Source organism: Gallus gallus, chromosome 3 (genome assembly GCF_016699485.2).
Source record: "Gallus gallus isolate bGalGal1 chromosome 3, bGalGal1.mat.broiler.GRCg7b, whole genome shotgun sequence".
NCBI classification, from domain to species: Eukaryota; Metazoa; Chordata; class Aves; order Galliformes; family Phasianidae; genus Gallus; species Gallus gallus.
The window spans coordinates 74,484,689-74,506,396 of NC_052534.1; the positions used below are offsets into that span (position 1 = coordinate 74,484,689).

At 37.2% G+C, this 21,708-nt stretch overlaps 1 pseudogene; it reads right to left on the bottom strand.

Moving 5' to 3' along the window:
* Window positions 1–7,929: 7,929 nt before the first annotated feature.
* On the bottom strand, window positions 7,930–8,030 carry LOC112532229 (annotated as a pseudogene).
* Window positions 8,031–21,708: the final 13,678 nt, after the last annotated feature.

Consider the following 21,708-nt stretch of genomic DNA (forward strand, 5'->3'; position numbering starts at 1 on the left):
TATTTATTGCTTCACCCTTCACTAGTAATAAGAGTAAGAATTACTTTCCAGATTCCAGTGATCAAATTGAGGGCTCTCCACTGACTATAAAGATGGTTCAGATATCTGTCATGGTATGCAGAGCCCACCATATAAATATCTGATTGTAAGTGCCTTAAAGTGGTGGTGAACGTCTCAAATATGATTGTCTACAAAGCCCCATTTTGAAGAAACTATATCAAGATTGGTCCACAAATGAAGAGTAAGAATAATTTATGTTAATTCAGTATCATTGCAAGAGTGAGAAAAAAAGATTAATCTATGCATTTCAGTAGTATCTATGTAGACAAGATAAGTTTTCAAAAATATATAAACACATTAACAGAATTTAAACTGAATTAAAAACATTAAATACTTCATGTGGGTGGGGGCTTCTTAACTGCTGGGTCTGATGCTTAAAATAAGTGTACACTGCTTATTAGAAAAAAGAGAGAGAGTGATTAAAATTTGACAAGTTAAATATAATGCCATCACACAGTCAAGAAAATATCGTGGGAAACTTCTTCCAGAAGCATAGAACTACTACTAATTATTTTCTTTAAATATATTTAGAACAGAAAGCCTGTCAGCAATAAAACAGACATGATCAACATGTTGAAAGAGTCCCCAGGGAAGATAAAATCATAGTTGAAATATTAAATATATTCTGAGTACTCATTTTCATGTTGGGAGAGTAATCTATATTCTGGGAGGTGTCTGTATTAAACTGAAATTTCAACAGAATAAAGCAGAATAAGTTTTAGAACGGAGTGGCAAAAAATGAAGTTCTAAAAGAATACTGTACTGGGGAGCTATAAACTATAAACTGTGCCTTCAATTTGAAACTAAACTTGCTACCAAAGGAATTTTAAAAAATTACTGTAAGGGTTAACATGGAAATCTTCCAACCAGTCTGATTTCTTAATTAATTATTAATTTCTTATAATTAATTATTATAATCATTCATTATTCATTAATTATGTATTAATCTTAATATTATTAATTATCAAGTTTGTTGAAATTAACATGCTAAGTAAAATGAGTAGAGAAATGGAAAAAAATGTGACATCACAGGAGCTCCTCTAGCAGGAAGCTATCCCTCACAAATCTGTTGGGATCATCTGACTACATGTACTATCACACAGAGAAGAATGTTCTGGTATTTGAGGACATTACCAAAGCTATGCAAATGTAAGTCAACTGACTGGAATGCATGTCTTAACTCAGCAAAGGGTAGAGGTATTAAATTGCCCTTTAGAAGCAATGAGTAGGCTGTCCACAGAGCTGAACTGTTGCATCTAAAGACTTGTAAGCTGGTATAGTTGAGCAGCTGTTTGGCAGAAGCTTGAGATGCTTGGCATCATAATATATTGTCCTCTGTAAACAAAACACCAGTGAAATGGGGACAAATACAACAAAACACAAGGAAGACACAATGGATATTCAGGGATCTGTGCACTGACAAATTGGTTCCAACAATTGGAAGTATTAAGTTATGTAAAAGTCTGTGTAAATCACACAAGCAATCTTAACCACTTCACTAAATCATAACAGCACTATGTAGCCTCCAGGAAAATTTTGAAGAGATTCTTGCAAGAAGCACACTAATATTATAGATGAGTGTGTTATAAGCTACATCTATCCTACCTGCCTGAAGTAATATAAAAAATGTAGGAGGTCAGAAGATTATCACAATATGAATCCTTTAGAATAACAGCAGAGAGCTAAAAGAAGCCCAGTCACTCAGTCCACTCAGCAATAAACCAGTTCATTTTTGTAGCAGTCGGACTGGATTTCTGCTTCTGCCATGAACAAGGCCAGGCTGCTCAGCAGGACATGCAGAGACCACCACACAGCCTCAAAGCCTCCACGGGTCACACTCTTTCATCAGATCTAAAGGAGATTTCATAAACTCACTTTGTTTGGTGAATAAAAAAACCAGAGCAAATGAAAAGATACCTACTCTGTTGCCTTTCGCAGGCAACCGTGATGTTCGTTGCTTAGGGGAGCCTGCGGCTTGGCCATATACCGAGGTGACACCAATATGATGAGCGGTAAAATGGCCTCTATTCACTACTAAAACACAGCTTATATACATTTTTACCTACAAAACCGTGCTGTCATGTCCCACTCTGATTGGTTCATACCAGACAACACCGTGCCCTATTTGGCCGTCTCCACATTCTTTTCTCATTCTTCTTCTCCTGTTTTCTCTGCATCAAGGTCAGCACGATAGCACTGTCTCTCTATGCTTAGGGAGAGGCCTGTCCCGTACATCCCTTGCCCCCGCAAGACGCTTATTACAACACTACTCCATCAAAAGAGAGCTACCAAGTTTCAGTTATGTTGGTTTCCTGTCTTTCCTCCACCCTTCTCTCCTGCAAAGGATGGTAAGCCTCTTTCTATTAAACTGGCAAAGCAGAGAAAAATTGTGATAATACACCAGTGGTCAATGAGCCAGCCTTTAAAGAAAAACACTGCTGATAAGATAAACAGCTTGTGATGTACTTAATTACAATATTTCATACTCATTTAGCCATCTCCACATCACAGCACTAACAAAGTGGATTTCAAACAGGAAATAAGACTCCTTCCCACAAGCCCAGAGGGCTAATTATAAAATAGCAACCTACTTTTTTTTTTTTTGGTAGAAAGCTTTTTTTTTTTTTTCCAGCAGAATTTATTGAGCTCATTACCAAGATGCTTATGAAGTGATTTGAAATGAGGCAACATTAAAGCATTCTGAAAATCCCTTGTACTTAGTCATCTTGACACTTTGTTTGAACTTGAAGCATTAATGTGAAATAACTGCAGCAGCCCCATATTTCTGATTCTATTGTTTGACAGTACATTTAAAAGCTAAAAGATGACATGATCAAGGATTTTTAATCAGCACAGTAATTTGTAGGAGTGTCTCAAGTATTCATAAGTTTGAAAAGACCAAAGGGACATGCCTGTGAGAAACAAGACAGGGACAGTGCATGTCAGCTCAGAATAACACAGCAATGTGAAACAGGGAGTACAAGTATTGCCAGACAGAGAGGGGAGTTATTGCTTTTTGCAGGCAAGTCTGAAAATTGAAATATACACATCAAAGCTACTAAGGAACTCCACACACTGTACCTTATTAGCCTGGTTTTACCTTCTATAATCACATTATATAATATGCATCACCAGATGAACCTGCATTGGGTCAGTAGAGAGGCCACCATAAATATATTTGAAGTGAAACCTGTGAAGGTTTTCAAAGTGAAAAAAAATCTGTAGAGAGGGGTAGTAAATCCATGGAAATCCATAGGATATTAAGGTGAAATCTGTGAATATTTTCGCTTTTCATCGTTCCCCCCACATATCTCCTGTGTTAGCATTTGAATTAATAATTAGAGCCAATGGAAATGCTTCTGTTGAAAGAAAGGTTTTAACAGTTCTTCATTCTAACTACATTCTAATGTTCTGCCTACCTTATTACAAAGTCTTTAAAGGAAAGGGGAAATCATTTGCAAGAGAACAATTGGGCACTGGTAGTACAAACATTGAGCATATCACAGTGTGGTCTCTCCCCTAAAAAGGGCAAGTATTCCTAAGAGTGGTTTATAACAAAAAAGGGCAAATTCCAGCCAAATGAGCATGTAACATATGAGAAGTTTTGTTCTTCTTCCAGTGTTTTCTTGTGCTGGAGAGAGATTTGAACCCTACATGGAGTGAACACACTCCCTGCTCTAGAGAAGTACCTCAGGACCTGCAGTCCTCTGCAGGACTAATCCCTTTTAGTATGTTTGATAGACTCTTATGCTCAACCCTAAGCTAATAAAGAAACAAAAAGATAAAAGAGATGGAGAGAATTCATGAGCTAAGCAGTATGTATCTATATCATTATTGAGATAGGAGACCCTCAAGGAATTACAATGCAGTCAAGAGTAAGAGTACCAGGCCTATTTTCCAATCCTGTCCATCTCTGCTAGTAAAAGCTGATGCCAAGACTAAAATAGAACACTCCCTATAGGATAAGATTAACAAAGCAGAGGGGAAATTAAGAGAAAGAAAATAAATACAATGACTGATCAGATGCAGCAATTGCAACTCTTTCCCTGTTTAGTTACTATATGGGTGGAGAATTCAGCACTTAATCTGAAAGGTGACTTGGGAAAGGATTTCAAGAATAATGCGTTGCCTTTTCCAGTATGGTTCAGAGTTTTGAAGATGTATCAAATCCACCAGCTGGATTTTTACAATGGCAAAAGTTGTCTTAGTGGGAAGTTCAACAAAACTCTGAAATGCTGATGGGACATCAGAGCCAGGCCTGACTTTTTGAAATTTTTTACTGCTTCTTTGAGAGAAAAAATGAGAGATCTCTGTTCTGTGCTAAAGGAGTAAGCATGTATAAAACAATATCAACAGAAAAGAAAGTTCATGGAAATGTGTATTATGCAGTGCATGTTAAATATTTATGAGAATGGATATTCATAATAAATCTACACCTTTACACTATTACTCCTTTAATTTAAATCCATGTGAACTGATCATGATTAAAATCTGTGACCATTTTAAGTTCAGTGAATTTAAGGAGAAGATATCTTCCATGCTCCTTTTCTTTTCCACCACGGAATAGTGGGACAACATCAGAAGATGATGAAGAAAATCATCAGAACATCAGAAGATCAGCGATGCCAAACATACCTTTCCTTACTGTGGAAAATAAAGGTGTTCAAAAGTCTTGTACTGTCAGTTCAGCTTAATATATTGTTCTAAATAGTACTTAAAGGTACAGATTTTTGTTTCCTCACTTGAGCTTAGAATCACAGAATCATGGAATCCTTAAGGTTGGAAAGACCACTAAGATTATCTGGTCCAACCATAAACATGTGCCTGTGACCACTCTGGACCATGTCACACAGTGCAAAATTTACTCTTTTCTTGAAAACCTCCAGGGTTGGTGACTCTACCTTCTCCCTAGGCAGCCTGTTACAGTACCTCACCACTCTTTCTGAGAATTAATTTTTCCTAATATCCAACCTGATATTGGCTATCCAACCCAGTATAGGCTCAGTAGTTTTTAATTTATTCCTTTTTCTGCCTTTAAACTACATCAAATATAAAAATGAAAAAAAAAAAAAACAAGAACCATTATACTCCTCTTACTTAACAAAAGCTCTGTCCAAAGTAATATACCTCCACAGTTTAGAAACCACAAAAAAAAAAAAAAAAGAAAAAAGAAAAAAGAAAACTTATCAGATGGAATTATTTAATTTGCTAATTTCCCTTGTGAAAGGTATAGTTGTTTTTGTTTGTACTCCTCAATACATTTTCTACACTTCAATATCATATGCAGGACAACTTTGGGTATGCTATATATTCCTCTTCTTAAGAGTAGATCTCAGAGCAGTTATCACTGGCAGATCCCAGAGGGGTGTTGGTCTGAAAGTGTAAAATGTCCTCCCTAGAAAGAATGAGGGAAAGGCTATTTACCTAGTTGCGACAATGTCCATGAGGCACATGAATTAACTGAAAAGAGATAAACTTTTAAAAAACTGGAATCTTGTGTCATGGTATTAAAGAAGACTTTCTAAGTTAATAAGTTGTTCCATAGTCATCTGTAAAAACATTGCTGGCATTTTTCTCTGAACTTTGTTACATCCCAGTGAGATACGCCTCAAGTTTAACTCACCGTAACATGTTTTATTGCCTACTTGATATAGTAAAAGTTTAAGTTTCTCATTGTTCATGGGAAACTCATAGAACTAGTTGAAAACAGAATATTAGAGTTTATAATTGGAAATGAAATGGCAGTGAGTTTCATGTGAGAGTAGCAAGCATATTCTCTGGAGTACAAAATGACAGTAGGAACAAAGCTATAGAAAGCATGGAGCTGCTCCTGTTCCAGAATTCATCTGACACAGATGCCAAATGAGGGTAAATGCACTTTAACTCCAAGAACTATGGTTGCTGGCCACCCAGAAATTTGCCAACAAATTCTGGAGTTTCGGCAGTTGGGATTATTACAAAGGTGGCAGGTGGGTGACAGAGGAAGGAGGTCAAATTTCCACTATGGCTACTGATCAAAGTATAATCTCAAAGAGCTAATGTCTGAGAACATATAATATCCTATACTATCTTTTCTTTTCTTTTTTTTTTTTTTTCAGATCAATAAGACCAAGCATTTTTTCTCTGGTCTCATGATCATCTGTTTTCAGTTCTGACTTCTGTGAACTGCAGCTCAGACATTTTAATGAAATTTAGTCTTGGCTCTACTCAGCCTAGGACAACAGTCTGACCTAGGAGCTAAGGTTCTTTCTAAAGAGAGTCATCTCCTGCTGAGAGTAATGGTAAACTTAAATCTCCTGCCTCCTATGTAAGTGCTTCAGCTACACAGCTGCTACATAAAAGCCAGACAGCAGCAATACCACCAGCCTGTGAGCTTTGGGCAGAAGTGAATACTGCTACAGCATGGTCTGCTTGCCCAGCTGATATCTGCAAAGGGAGCCCCAGAGCACTCCTTTATCCATTGGCATTATCCAGAGGTGGACATTCAAACATTCTACTTAATTAAACAGCAGTATATCTCATGCGCAGTAATGATTTGTGTCAATTAAGGCAACTTTCTAGCAAAACTTTACTTGCCTCTGCCTACAGATCTGCAAGTGAATAATTAGCTTGAAAAGAGTTTTCCTGGAGCATTTTCTCAGTTTTATGTTCCTATTTCCAGCATTTAAGCAAGTACATTTTTTTAGGACCTTAGCCAAGGTGCCTCGGAAAGTCCATAGGCAAATATTTGTCCCTATATGCTGTTTCAGACTCGAACCACAGTTCATCTTTCAGTCTGAGATCTAAGAGATTTAATTCCTATTTGTTTCCCTTTAAGAATCTCAAACTTGCAAACTCAAGTCTGATGAAAAATCACTGATAATAAAATATCTAATAGATTTATCTAGATTAGAAGTATTTTACCAACAAAAGGATATCAGCATATTACATAAACTATGTAATCTCAGTGGGGATCTGACCAAATGGGATAAGATTAATTTTGTAGAAGAAATGATAAAGAGTTCGAAGACGCAAAAAGACTGGCACAATACCTTTCTGTCACAATATCCTCTTTCTTGTAATATCTTCAGCTGGGTGGAACTATATCCCTTCACTTTCTAATGTAAGATATTTAGGTTGACAGTGCCAAGCCCTTGACAAGAAGTCTACTGGGTGTTGCAGCTTCTACTGGATGCAGCTCTTATAGGATATTTAATATCCTTAACAATCTCAGCCTGGGTGACTGAACACAGCAGTGCCTACAACCATAGTTAGTATGACAGCCATCCCTGGGAACAGTGGGGCAATGCATTTAGTTTTGGAATCAGCAAAGCTGCACAGAAAACATTTGAAGAAGCAATGAAAAGTAATGCAAGTTTTTTTCATTGAAAATCAGGTGATCTTTCTAGTTAAACTTTTCAGCTTTTTCAGCTTGGAAAAAAATGGCTCAGGAAAATAACTCCCCAGCTGGTTTTTGCTGATATCTAGAAGTACTAGAAGATAGTTGTAACTGCATTCTCCAGGAATTCCTGACTACTGCTCTAACATGACTCCTCTTAAAAATACTTTAATTTATGAATGATGACACTTTCATATATATTTCCTACATAAGCTTGCTTAGAATGTATGATATCTGTTTTCTCAACACTTACAGGTATTTGATAGTAATCTAGATATGTGCATAACCTTCAGTTTCAGCCATCTAAATGGCAGCTATTCAAAGCTGATGAAAGCAAGGAAAATTTTTAGTATGTTGTCACAGTTTTCCATAAGTACTCCATATCAAGATACAATGCAGCAAACTGTCAGAGTTGAGATGGCTGCAGGGAGCTGCAGTTCCTGATGCTGCTGGTTCCCAGCAGCTCTGGTTGTTCCCAAGTGGTTTCCAAAAAAAATATGGAATACTTCATGAATTTGTTTGTCATCCTAGCACAGGGGCCATGCTAATCTTCTCTGTATCATTCCAATACGGAATGCTTCATGACATATATTCCTTTCAATCCTGCTTAATACAGCATACTGTAAAAGTTAGAATGGAGCTAAAAGGATTGAAGCTTTTGTCCACAAGTGGCTCCACAAACTCCTATATAGAAGATATCCTTGAAAGCAGAAGGCTTTCAGAAAAAATTGGTTGTATCATATTCAGGTTGATTAGACTCTCAGTCTAGCTCCATAGTGTCTCCTTTTATTATGAAAAAGGGAAAGACTTTGTTACACACGTTGCTGGTAAGAGGAAGGTGGTACTTTCTTTGAAACCAAAAGGGAAAAGATTAAAGAAGATGCCTGACATCACAAAAATTTCTTCAAAAAAAAAAAAAAGCATCTAGCATAGAAACCTTCAAAATAAATAAGTAAGTAAAATATGCAAGTAGAAAAATATAGATTGGACCAAAATGTGAGTTTATTTATTCCAACACTCTGCTAAAAACAAACAAACAAACAAAAAAAACTTATATTCAAATTTGACTTAAGATTGTAATAAATCTTGTTGATATAAATAAAAATCATCAAGATTCAATGCACATTTATGCAGGGCAACCATTCCAAACCACTAAGTGACCTTGCAGTTTTTATTAAACCTTCTGCAAATTCTTGTAAAAAGAGCATTCAGGAATTTAAACTATACCCATTAAGACAAATTATTTCTCTATCACTTAGTGTTAGGACAGTGAAAGTTAGAGATCACAACATCACACAAACAAAAGTGATTCCCCACGTCCTAGCTAACAGGGCAAAGCTGTTCAGCATTGAACAATATATGCTAAAATTCTAGGATTATCCTGCAGTGCTCATAAAGCCACAATAAACATTGAAGAAAAAATTAGGCCAGGATTTAAGTAGGGAAAAAATATCTAGACTTGTTTGACAAGGTATTTATTAGGAATAATATGATTCAATCTGACACTTTCCCCGACACCTTGATTCTAATAATCACATCCACTTTTTCATAAAAGCAATAATTTCTCCAAGATTGAATCTAATTTTTCTGTCTGTTGTATAATGACTCACAACTTCTCCATTTTATAACCAGCGTAATGAGTACAGCTGTGCTTGGAGGTCACATAACACCTGCCCACAATAAACGGAAATATACCAGAAGATTGAGTCTGAACTATCAAGTTTTCACAGGTACTGTGTAACTCACCTATTATGTTTTCCCTCTGCATTTTCAAACTAGCTTCTCTTTCAAAAGCATTTCTCCAACTGTTTAATTAGCAATCAGATACATTAATTTAATAAGCTAGTTAGATGGGAACCTGCAGTGGATGCTGGAATTTAGAAAAGTCTTTAGTATTCATTTTCAAAAGAGCAAAACTTTCTTCTGAAAAAAAAAATCTTTCAAATACCTTTCTCTTTCCTTCAGAAGTACCTATGTATGTGTACTGCAGAATTTGAGGACCGGCTAGCTTTTCCATTATGAGACCCATTTTGGGGTTCCTCTACCTTCTGAGCATCTGAACCAGCTCACCTTAAGTTGAAACAACTTAGAAGATTTCAGCTCAAAGGCATTTTACTTCCCGAGAGAACATAGAACAAGTATAAAATTACTTTTATAGATATAGTACTTTTCTTCTTTGTTTTTCTTTTTATTGTATGATTCAAAACCCCTCTTACAGTGTTTCTTTTCAAAGATGACATCTTACCACCTCATAGCATAAAGGAACTCAATATTTTATGTTCTATTTGCAAAAAGAAAAGTGACTGTGTAGAGTGATATGCCTTGAAATTCAATAGTCTTTTGTGAGCAGTATCTGTTCCTTTGCACATTTGAATGTACAGAAGGGCCATGGGGAACCATGGAGTCCGTGCCACACATGGCACAGGAATGGGTGACATCAAAGCCATTATCTTGACATAATGTTTTTCAAGAAGAGGCCAAGATGAATGGGTATTGTAGATGTGTTAACTGTCCATTGCATAGTAGCTTCTACAACAGAGGCTGTTTTTTAGGGATTTTTTATTTGTGCACTTTTAGTTGGGCTTCTGTTTGTTTGTTTCCTTTTTCCAAGTATTAAGTAACAAGAAAATATTTCTGGGAGGAAGCACTTCTATAGTGAAATGGTGATACACACAGCATGATTCTGGTGGTAACAGTCTGAACTTCTTCCTACCAATTTATTGCTCCAGTTCAGACAAGACTGGAATCATATAATCATAGAATCACAAGGTTGGAAAGGACCTACAAGATCATCTAGTCCAACCGTCCTCCCATTACCATTGCTACCACAAGCCACTAAACCATATCTCATAGCTCCTCATTCAGACACCACTTGAACAGTGCCAGGGACAATGACTCCACCAGCCCCCTGGGCAGGCCATTCCAGTGCCTGACCACTCCGTGAGAGAAAAAGTTTTTCCTTATGTCTAATCTCAATCTCCTCTGGCACAACTTGTGGCCATTTCCTCGGGTCCTGTTTGTTGCCTGGGAGAAGAGGCCAAACCCCTTGTCATCACAACCTCCCTCCAGGAAGTTGTAGAGTGCAGTGAGGTCTCCCCTGAGCCTCCTCTTCTCCAGACTAAACAATCCCAGCTCCCTCAGACGCTCCTCATAAGACTTGTGCTCCAGACCCCTCACCAGCTTTGTTGCCCTTCTCTGGACACATTCCAGGGCCTCAATGTCTTTCTTGTAGTGAGGAGCCCAAAACTGAACACAATATTCGAGGTGCGGTCTCACCAGTGCTGAGTAGAGGGGGATGGTTACCTCCCTGATCCTGCTGGTCACGCTATTTCTAATGCAGGTCAGGAATCCACAGTACATTTATTAATCCTGGCAGCTTCTCTCTATATAAATGCTGTTTGTGTTTCAGTTATTTTTCTTCTGGTTCAACAACATTATGTTGAATTTCATTTTTCTCCACTTTTGATTCTCTACTGTGTATTTATGACCTACCTCATATTTGGCAAGTACCATTTAATTCACCAACAGAGGAAGAACAAGTCACAAAGAGACTCCTAAAATGACTAAGTACGTGCTCCCTAAGAGAAGGAAAGATAACATCGTGGCTCCTAATTTGCTCCCTCTGCTGAATGACTAGGACTGATCCGTAAAACAGGACTGGAGTGCAGTGTAAGATAATGGAAAACATATTAATCATGATAGCTTAATTGAATTAAGAAGCTTTTTAAGAGAATTGCTCTAAACAAGGAGACCACAGTAATAAGCAAGCAGTTTAGCCCGGCATGGATGACACTCAGATAAATCTTGTGCTGTAAATCAGTATCCTTCACTATTACCTCTCGAGCACTAGTACTTTGTGCTACAATTCGAATACATAGTTAACACTGCTTCAACACTCACAGGCCCAGAGCCTGTATTAATACACACACACTGTGATACAGTTATGTGGCTGCTCATCCTACATTTGAATCAGAGTTCTTTGTCACTTAATGTTAACAAAAAGTATTAAAAAATAAATGCTATTCAGTGCTACTTTTTCGCCTGCAAATTGCAGAGTTCTCCTATGAGGCTTTCAGATTACATATAATTTAAAACTTTTAGCTGGTCTTTAAGGGTAGAATCATTGTGACAGTTACGCTAGTTAGTTTTCTGCACTAGTTCTTGAACTCATTAAGAGGAACACAATACTTTAACAAGCTGATATTCCTAGCAAGTGAGGACTGTGGGGAATGAGAGATTTACATGTTACCTGCAGCTTAATAAATTATATCAAAGCAACTGAATACTGGCAAATGCAGACACTCTCAGTCTGCTGCAAATGCAAGGTTTGACTCACCCTAAATCTCCATAAAAAAAAACAACAACAACAACAAAAAAAAAAAAAACTAATTTGGCTGCAGCCTCTGTCCAACCTACAGAAAGTTGCAACCCTCTTAAGGTACAGATCAGGTCCTCTGTTTACTTACAGAAAGTTGCAACCCTCTTAAGGTACAGATCAGGTCCTCTGTTTACTTACAGAAAGTTGCAACCCTCTTAAGGTACAGATCAGGTCCTCTGTTTCACACTTTCATGTGATGGTATACTTCCTACAAATATGAGCTCTAGGGAACCAAGACCAGAACTTTCTGTTCATTCCAAAATAAATAAGTAGAACTGATTGAGTTTGTACAATTGAAAATGAAGAGCTGATGAAGAATAGGGTTGGAATTGGAAACTTGTGACAGATAAGAAAGTAAGATATGGTAATTTCCATATTGTCTCTTGAGAGCATGTCAGAAGAAATATATTCACAGACCACATGCAGATGTTCTCATCATTTTAGGCACTCTGCACAACTGTATGTAAAAGGGATTAGCATATAACAGAAATAAACAGGCATTTTTTTTAGTTCTTTCGAAGATATGGCAGAAAGGAAGAGAAGAATCTTTCTCCTAATTAGAAAAAAAAAAAAAAAAAAAAAAAAAAAAAAAAAGCAAGGGAGGAAAAAATGCTAGACTGGAAAAACCGAAAGAGTAAAAAGCTGAAAGCAAAGACCTTCTATTGGTCTCAGTAGGATTTAGGATGAAGGGATGTATGTAATAGATATTCTCAGAGATGAGAAGAGCCCAGTTTTTTTCACTCAAGGGAGAGAGATTTTTTTTTTTTTTCTATGTCTAGGAACAGTATTCATGGCATTATCATTGTAAAGACATAAGTTACATTTTCAAAATTTCTTTTCAGTCTTAGATAAAGAAAGGACTTTTTTACTTCTGCATGAGGCTGATATTTGTTCTTTAATGAAAGTATCATTTCTGAGGATATATGGAACTCCTCCATATTTCAACCTATTCTGAACACAATAGCCAAGTATCTAGAATTTTTCTATGAAAAAAAAATCTTCATACTGCATCCTAGAAGAACTTTCACTATGAAGAAGTATATTTATATTTTCAAAAATAATTCCGTGTGTTCTTTACTCCTTTAGCTAGTTGGGAGAATTTGGAATCATACTATAATTATAACAGACAAATCCAAATGCTGTTTCCTGATTTTCATGCTATCCATAAGCAGAGAATGTAGCCGTTCTGTCAGACTCCAGAAGAATACCTGTCAGCATGTGTGACTTCAATATCCCTGGATCATTTTGGGTATGGTAGCATATCCAAACTCATCCTACAAGAGGAGAAATGAGATCTCCTGCTTACTGAATTCCTTGGCTTTCTAAGATATGCTGTTCACATATATTGTTATCAGTGGTATGAAGTTCTTCACTTATGGTTCATGGAGTCAGAAAATGAAACTAAATCACAGAATTGCTCATATGCATTCCTTTAGTCTATACAAGAGAATAGTTCTATAAAGTTCTGAGATTTTCCAAAAAGCATAGATGCCCCCCATTCCACCTGTTCTACATTCACAAAGCTTCTAAAAGCTTTTACTCTTTTGAGAGTAGTGAAAGGACAATTCCTTAACGGCTTTGAAAATTTAGGCCCTACATCACATTAAATTTTAATTAACTGTATGATCTTCTCTTTTCCTAAGGACTTCTTAAAATCCTTGACTTTCATCCATAGCACCATAGATAATCACAATTCAAGGGTCTGTTATTACAGTTTAAAGCTTATTTCACTAACTTGCATTCATGAAAACTGTTGTAATCAATGGACTACCTCCGAAATCATGTTTAAACATTTGTTACACACTTACTCATATATAAGACTCAAAACCATCTGGATATGTTGTGGAACACAGGTCATTAATTTTCAACCAGATATACTTGCTTTTTTTCTTTACAATTCCATTTACTTTCTGTGAAAGGCATCCATCCTTGAGATGAGGCCATTATCTAATATTTCCTGCAGTAGCATGTTCAGCTGCTTAGTCAATAGCAATGATATAAATATTTTTAGGGATTTTTTTTCTTGTGTTTGACCTCAGCTTTCAAATATTGATTACAGTTTTTCCTACATTATACAATTTTGATATCAGGTTTCATTGGGGTTTTTGTGTTTTTATTGTTGGTGGGTATTTTGGTATTGCTGCTTTTTCTTTCACTAAAAGTCAGTCATTATTATACATTGTAAGCAAATTGCTTCTTGGGCAGTTTTTATTAAGTGAAATTGATTGAAGTCTTCAGACTTTTTTGCTTACAAACTACTTCTTCCCACTAATCATTCTTGCTTCTCCAAAACTACTCAGTTTCCAACTTATCTTGGAAGATCTGGGCATCAGAACACTTTGTAATACAAAGACATTAATCCATGCATAGAAATGCAGCCAGTTGGTATTGCTTAACCTGTGTTCAGATACCACATCTGCTAAGGTCTTTTTTGTTATCCCAAGAAAATCTTTCAGAAATGGATTCCTCAAAACAGGTTCTTAAATCCACACCTACTGGTTTAGTTTGGCTATAAATGAGACCACTTCAGTATGATCTCTGTGTTCTGGAATGCTATATTTAGTATGTATATCTTGACTTATGATTTCTTGCTTTTCAGCATCTCTTTTTTGACTAATATACTGCTGTATGGTGTAACTTTCCTTCAGAGCAGTGATTTCAAAGGAGTTGTCATGTCATATAAAATGAAATTTAAATATTTCCAAACGTTCCTGAACATATGTTAATGATATTTGATTTATTATTTATGCAGACTCCAGCGAGAGAAAGCAGAAATCAGTGCATTACTGTGTTTCTATTGGCTAAAATGGACCTAAGGCAGACAATCTCATTTCAGTGTTGCGGCTCTTAACACTTCCTATAGTCCTGGATCACATAAAAACTCATGGCTAAGTAAATAGATACGTAGGGAGACGGAAAATAATCCTGGCATCTAATTAGTCCTTTTTAACAGACTATTTTGTCTGTTTTTACAGAACTTTTCATATTTTGCAGTGTGAAAAGACCTCAGTTTCTCAAGGAAACCTAGATAAAATCTCAGCAAGTTCTCTTCCTTCATCACACGGAAACTCTAGCTGGACTAGCCCCGAACAGCCAGATTGCAGAAGCTGTTTAAATCCATCAACCTCACTGACTTGCAGAACAGAGAGCCAGGGCTGCCTGTGCTGAGAAGCAGGCATGCCAAATCAGCCAACAGGATCAAAAAGGGAACTGCACTGTGTTGTGCCAGTTGTAGCTGAATGCCATATCTCCCAGAAGAGGACCAAGTAATGAAATCCATACAGAGAGAGGAGATTGTTCATGTACCATGTCGTCCAAGTAACTCCTTGTAAAATTTCAGCACAAAACTGGTAATATGGGGTGTTCAGGGAGTCAGGGAGACTGCTCACACCTTCAGGAGCTGAGTTCATAAGGTATTTATCCCCACTGAGAACAGAGACATTTTTAACAAGTAATTGAGAGTAGAGGGGAGAAAATATGCTGAAATTCTCATCATTCACCTCTAATATGCATTTTATGGAATGAGTCTGTCTGTTCAATCTTCATAAAAGTGGTCAGCAGTGCCATGAAACACTTAGTATTTGCCCTGTTCTTCCCTCAGTCAGTGATTTTCCAGGTTCCAGGGTCAGCATGTCATGAAATCCCTTGCCATATCAAGGGCCACAAAGCCACAAAGGAGTCAGAATACTCACCCTTCTAGCTTTAAGAGTATTCATCTCACAGTTTGCCTAGACCTTGCTAGATCAATAGGACTGAGCTCTTCCTCACAGGGAGATATGTATGCCTTTATTTGTGGCTGAACTTTTTTCAGTATTTCTAGGCTTATTAAGCTCTTTAGTTGGACACAAAGTTTTATGTCAGAAAGAAGACAAACATTTAAAAGCAAATATTTACTTTCATCACAGTCTTTCTGCTTCAATTTTAGTGAGAGACTTGAGGCTCCATAGCTGCATACACATAAGGACTTCTGACCTCTGTCCTTCCTCTTAACTATATTAAAAGGCAAAAAGCTTTTACTTTTTTCCCATGAGGAAGATTTTCTTCCTTTTGAAGACACTCCATCAAGATAAAATTTTCTTACATCAGTAGTTCAAAATACTTTTACATCAACATACTTCATTTTGTTTCTATGCCATTCTGAATGGAGTAAGGATGGAACAGTCAAAAGCTGATTTTAATAAGTTAAATAATATCAATTCTATGCTGTTTAAGCTTCTACATGTGCTACTTGATATAGAATAAATGCAGGCTAAGAGAGTCGTCAATGAAACCCTTCAAAAAAGAACATGGATTTGAATTTTACAATGAGAAACTTAATATTTACACCAAAGCAAATAAAAGAGATGTTATCTGTAATGTGAAAGCTTTAAAAAAAAAAAATGAGCATAAAGTAAACAAAGAGCAATACAGGCAAGTGTTTAACAGCACTGGAATTTGCACCAAGATTACAGTAATGAAAGAAAAGTCCTTTCACATTCGAGGACTACAAACCTGATCATTCTATCCATGCCTAAGAAAGGCTGTAACACTGAGATCCCAGAGTTCCTGGCATGGTGAATATCTCCTATGTAAAATCTGAAAAGAGATATTTAATTTTTTTCAAGTTAGGTGAAGTATAAAGAATATACTTGATGGGTCAAATTCCATTTTCTACTGTCATCTGCTTCTATGAAGAAAATCTCCTAAAGAGAGAACATAGTGGAAAAAAAATAAAAATAAAGAACTTATTGTAACTAACGGAACAGCACAAAACAGAAGAAATTTCCTTACACTCAGAATTAGAATTCATATCTCAGAATATATCATTCCTAGGTAGTATTAGCCAAGATTTGTGGAAAGGAAATCTTTCTGTAAGGGCCAACAATGACAAAGTCATGCCAAAATGGTAGATGTTAGTTTTCTCATTAGTATAGTGGTGAGTATTCCCACCTGTCACGTGGGAGACCAGGGTTCGATTCCCTGATAAAATTTTACCACATCATTATCTCCAAATATGAGGGATGTGAATTTGATGGGTGGACCCACCCCATGGATAAGGAATTGGTTGAAAGGCTGCAGACAGAGGGTGGTGATTAATGGTTCTACCTCCAAGTGGAGGCTGGTAATGAAAGGTGTCCCCCAGGGGTCTGTCTTGGGACCAGTGTTCTTTAACATCTTTATCAATGACATCGATGATGGAATTGAGTGCACCCTCAGCAAGTTTGCTGATGACACCCAGCTGAGTGGCGCGGTTAACACAGAGGAAGGAAAGGATGCCATTCAGAGGGACTTCAACAGACTTGAATGGTGGGCCTGGGTGAACCTAATGAGGTTCAACACAGAAAAGTGCAAGGTTTTGCACTTGGACTGGAGGAATCCCAGGCATTTATACAGATGGAAGGAGCAGTCCTTGAGAGAAGCCCTGCAGAGAAGGACCCGGGGGTCCTTCTGGATGAAAAACTTAACATGAGCCAGCAGCGTGCTCCTGCAGCTTGGAAAGCAAATGGTATCCTGGGCTCCACCAGAAGAGGGGTGGCCAGCAGGGAGAGGGAGGTGACTGTCCTCTACTCTGCTGTTGTGAGGCCCCATCTGGAGTACTGTGTCCAGGTCTGGAGCCCCCAGTACAAGAAAGACAGAGAGCTGTTGGAGAGGTCCAGAGGAGGGCCATGAAGATGATCAGGGGGCTGGAGCAACTCCCCTACAAAGACAGGCTGAGGGAGCTGGGCTTTTTCAGCCTGGAGAAAAGAAGGCTGCGGGATGGCCTAATTGCAGCCTTTCACTACCTAAAGGGGGACAGGAGTGGAGTCAACTCTGAAAGGGTAGATAACAGCAGGACAAGGGGAAATAGTTTTAAGTTGAGGGAGGGAAGATTTAGGTTGGATGTCAGGGGGAAGTTCTTTACTATGAGATTGGTAAGGTGCTGGAACAGGCTGCCCAGAGAGCTTGTGGATGCCCCGTCCCTGGAGGTGTTCAAGGCCAGGTTGGATGGGGCCCTGGGCAGCCTGGTCTAGTATTAAAAGTGGAGGTTGTTGGCCCTGCCTGTGGTGGGGAGGTTGGAGATTCATGATCTTTGGGGTCCCTTCCATCCCGGGTCATTCTTTGATTCTGTGATTCTGTGATGTTCAGCTTGGCCAGCACTTCTACTACTACTGAGGTTGGATTCTGATCTCCAACTCCTTTGTGTTCTTCTTCAAATGTTCCCTTTCCTAAAACAAACAATCTCAGAGTTCTTAGAAGGTCAGATTTACATGGTTGTTTGTCTCAGCAACCATGTTTCCATCTATACCTCTCTTCATAAACTGCATATTGACCCTTTTAAAAATAGCATTAATTTTGAAGTTGGAATAAAGCAATAACTGAGGGTGTTTTATTCCCTGACCACTGTAACAGAGACAATTTGTCTATTGTGCTCTATCAGTGCTTTCTGTACTAAGCAAAGTTATTGCAACCTTAATAGATAGTTAAGCTGGAGACCATTTTCTATAGTTGTGTGAAAAAAAGCTAAAATTAAAACCTTACAAGGGCAGCTCACTCAGGGAAGTTTTTTACTACTCAACAGTGACACCTTTTGATACTCAACAGAATATTGCTGATAACCTTTAAAGATAATTTAATGCAGTCTGCAGGACAGAGTTCTGTAGTTAGTGCAGTGTCTCCCAAAGGAAATGGTATTTTGTTCTTGGTTTGTTCAAAAAAAGCAGCTCAGCATCTAACGTATTATTCCAATATGAGAGACTCAGGAAATGAGAAAGTTTATAGGGGAACAGCTCTGAACATTTAATCTGTATCTTCAGAAAATGCTAGTATTTTGATATAAGCTTTTGTCATGAAATTGGAAAGTTTTTAAATTGTCACAGAAGAAAAAGTACTAAAAAAGACATTTTATCAGCTTTGAGCTTTTCCTCTGAAATGTTAATACTTAGAACATGAATGTTGAAGTTGATATCTCCCCTGAAAATTTTGCATTCATTGAAACACTAGTTTTGTCAGAATGCTTTATTAGCAATTTTTTCATATGCATAGCTTTTACAAAGGACCATACCCAAATGTCAGCAAAGAATCTCACTACTTGTATATTCATTTAAACAGAGCTTGCAACAACCGCAACCCCATTTATTAACTCTTCAAAGTGCTACTATACTGCAAATGAGAATGAAGGTTTGAAAAATCCAAAGAACTGGAAGAATGAACTAAAAAGAAACTAGCCCTTTAACAAGAATTCTTCATCCAGCAGGATATGGAACATGGCTTACCTTTCTGGTAGCTAGGTTAGCTGACTATGAGACTGTATTTGAAATGCAGCCATGAGGAGTTTAAATAATCATGTTTTCTGGGCCAAATAGTGAGTGTTAGAACAAGAATTTTTGGCTCACATCTATCTCTATAACAGATGTTGATTGGCTAGTTGAAATTTGTTCATGCATTTTATGAGTAAGTGCATCCTTTTGCCAATTCAACAGAAGCATTTGTGAGAAATCCAAATACATACATTTCTGCTGAAGCTCTAGCTATATTCTGCTTATGGTACAAGTTCATTAGTGAAATAGCTGTAAATCAACTGAAAATAGTTGGCATTTAAGTAACCTCCACTGGCAGCAATTAGCATTATGGAATGACAAGATCCATGAAGAAAATCCCTGGGGACCATACCATAAATAGCAGATATGTGAACAAAGAGTTAAATCCTAGTTAATTCATTCTCAAGACACTGGAATTACTTAGTTGTGAGGGTGTTTGATAAATGAGTGCCAATAATAGATTGTAAATTGGAAGGCTTATTTCAAAAACAACAAAAACTGCCCACAGAGAGTGTAACGCAGTAGAAGAAAAAGAGCTAGCCTACAGGGAAGAAAATTTGAAAGCCTGTAGGGAAGATTTAGGAGCAACAGTGTCTTAAGGGCATAGTTTTATGTGTGCCATTATCTTATAACTGGAGCCTTAAACAGTGCCTACCCATAAAATGTTGATACTTCATTGTCTGTCAGAAATAGGTTGTTACTTTTGTTTTCTAGTAGAGAAATGCTTGATGCTAAAAATCTGAGATGCATACTATGCCTGCAAACCATAACAAAACCCTGCTGACCAGGCTTTGCAATATGTCTTAGGAAAAAAAAAAAAAAAAGAAAAAGAAAGCAAGCACGTCAGACACTGAGAAAACAAAACCCCAGAGCTGAGACACGAGTGAAAATGCTTCTTATTTCTGGGCAGTGAAACTCACCAATTTAATGGTGACAGGGTTATTTGCTGAAATATTTAGAGAAAGGCTTTCTGAAAAATCTTTTGGCCTCAGACTTTCGATATATACACATGGGGACATCTGACTAGAGCCAGGAATGCTGATTTTTGGAAATATGTCCTAGCACCCTCTCTATTTCCAGGGGCCATTATAAAGAAGTAAGAGGATAACAGTTTTTAATTTTCTAAGTTAAATTCTTTATCTGGAAGTGGATGCATTCCATTCCTCTGTGGCTTAAGGGGGATCAGCTTCATATAACATACAGTTCCTGTGTAAAGACTCAGATCAATCTTTTGTTTATAGCCAAATTTCATTTTTGAGCTGATTTTACCGAGTGAATATACGCACATGAAAACTTATAGCCACAGAATACAGACTCACACCCACACTGGAGAGAAAGGTAAGTTTACCCAGCAAATAGAACACAACAAGATACTTGAAATCAAACAGACTTGCAAGCAGAGACTTACTAATCTGATACTACTGGAAACCAAAGGCATGTAAAAGCCAGGAATACGTCTTTTGTAATGAGTATTATCTTTCCTTCCTTGTCATCTGCTGACCTATATACCTGACCACAAGAGATTAGGGTTGCATTGATTTTGTGTTTTGGTTTCTCTTTATTAGTCATAAAAGCACAGGCTCATGACTATAAAACAATTTACCAACATTTCAAAATATTTCTTTGAACTTGCAAACACAGTGGTATATTAGCTGAGACTTCTGGTGGGTTTTCTGCTACCTAACCTCCGACAACAAAAAATCAAGCAGCCTAAGCTAGCCATCAGAGCTGAATTCATAATTGGCAGAGGGACAAGCAGCCAGGCAGAGAGAAGGGCACATCTAGAGAGACTTTCCTCTCCTTTTTCTATTAGTCCTCAGATAAGATATCTCTGCATAGTTTTGTCTGTCTCCCTCTTTTGACTAACAGAAACATAAGTAACTAATTGTAATTGTCTTTTAGATGGTTACAACTACGTACAAGGAATTTCCAGACTAAAAAATATCTCTCTTATTAATTTTGTCACTTTATATAATTAAATTCCCGTTCTTCATTAAAAGCACAAATAGTCTGTGGGAGTCATATCACTGCCTTTACCTCAGGAACCACATCTCTTTCTCTCTTCTTCATTCTAAATGAAATCTGTGACAACAGGTGAGATAAAATGAGATGCAGGATTTCCTGCTTTATGAGGTCTCTATTGCTCTGGATTTGCCATAAGAGTGATGTCACTCCCTGTTTCTTTGCTAAGAGACAAGATACAATACCTGCTGTCCCTTCAAAATCAATAACACACTTTTAAATAAAATACAGTGAAGTCAACCCCTCGTTTTGAAACTTGAAAAGTGCATTTTTATTCCAGAAATCCATAATTACCAAAAGGACATTTTAAAAAGAGAAATCCACTTTTTTCTTGTTTTTAAAGAGCTCTTGAATTTGTGGAAGAACAATCACCTTGTTATTGATGAACAAGAGATAAAATAATATTAATACATTTTCCTGAAATCTTTAAAGTTTTATAAATTGCCCATGGAGGTTTGTGAACCAAGGTCACTCTGTCTCTTTTCATTCTTTTAATTATCTAGTTCCAACCTGATACGCTAGCCTTACTAATTGGATTAAGAGAAATGCCTTATCAGTGAAGTTAGAAAAGGACATATGAAAAGGGTTCCAGA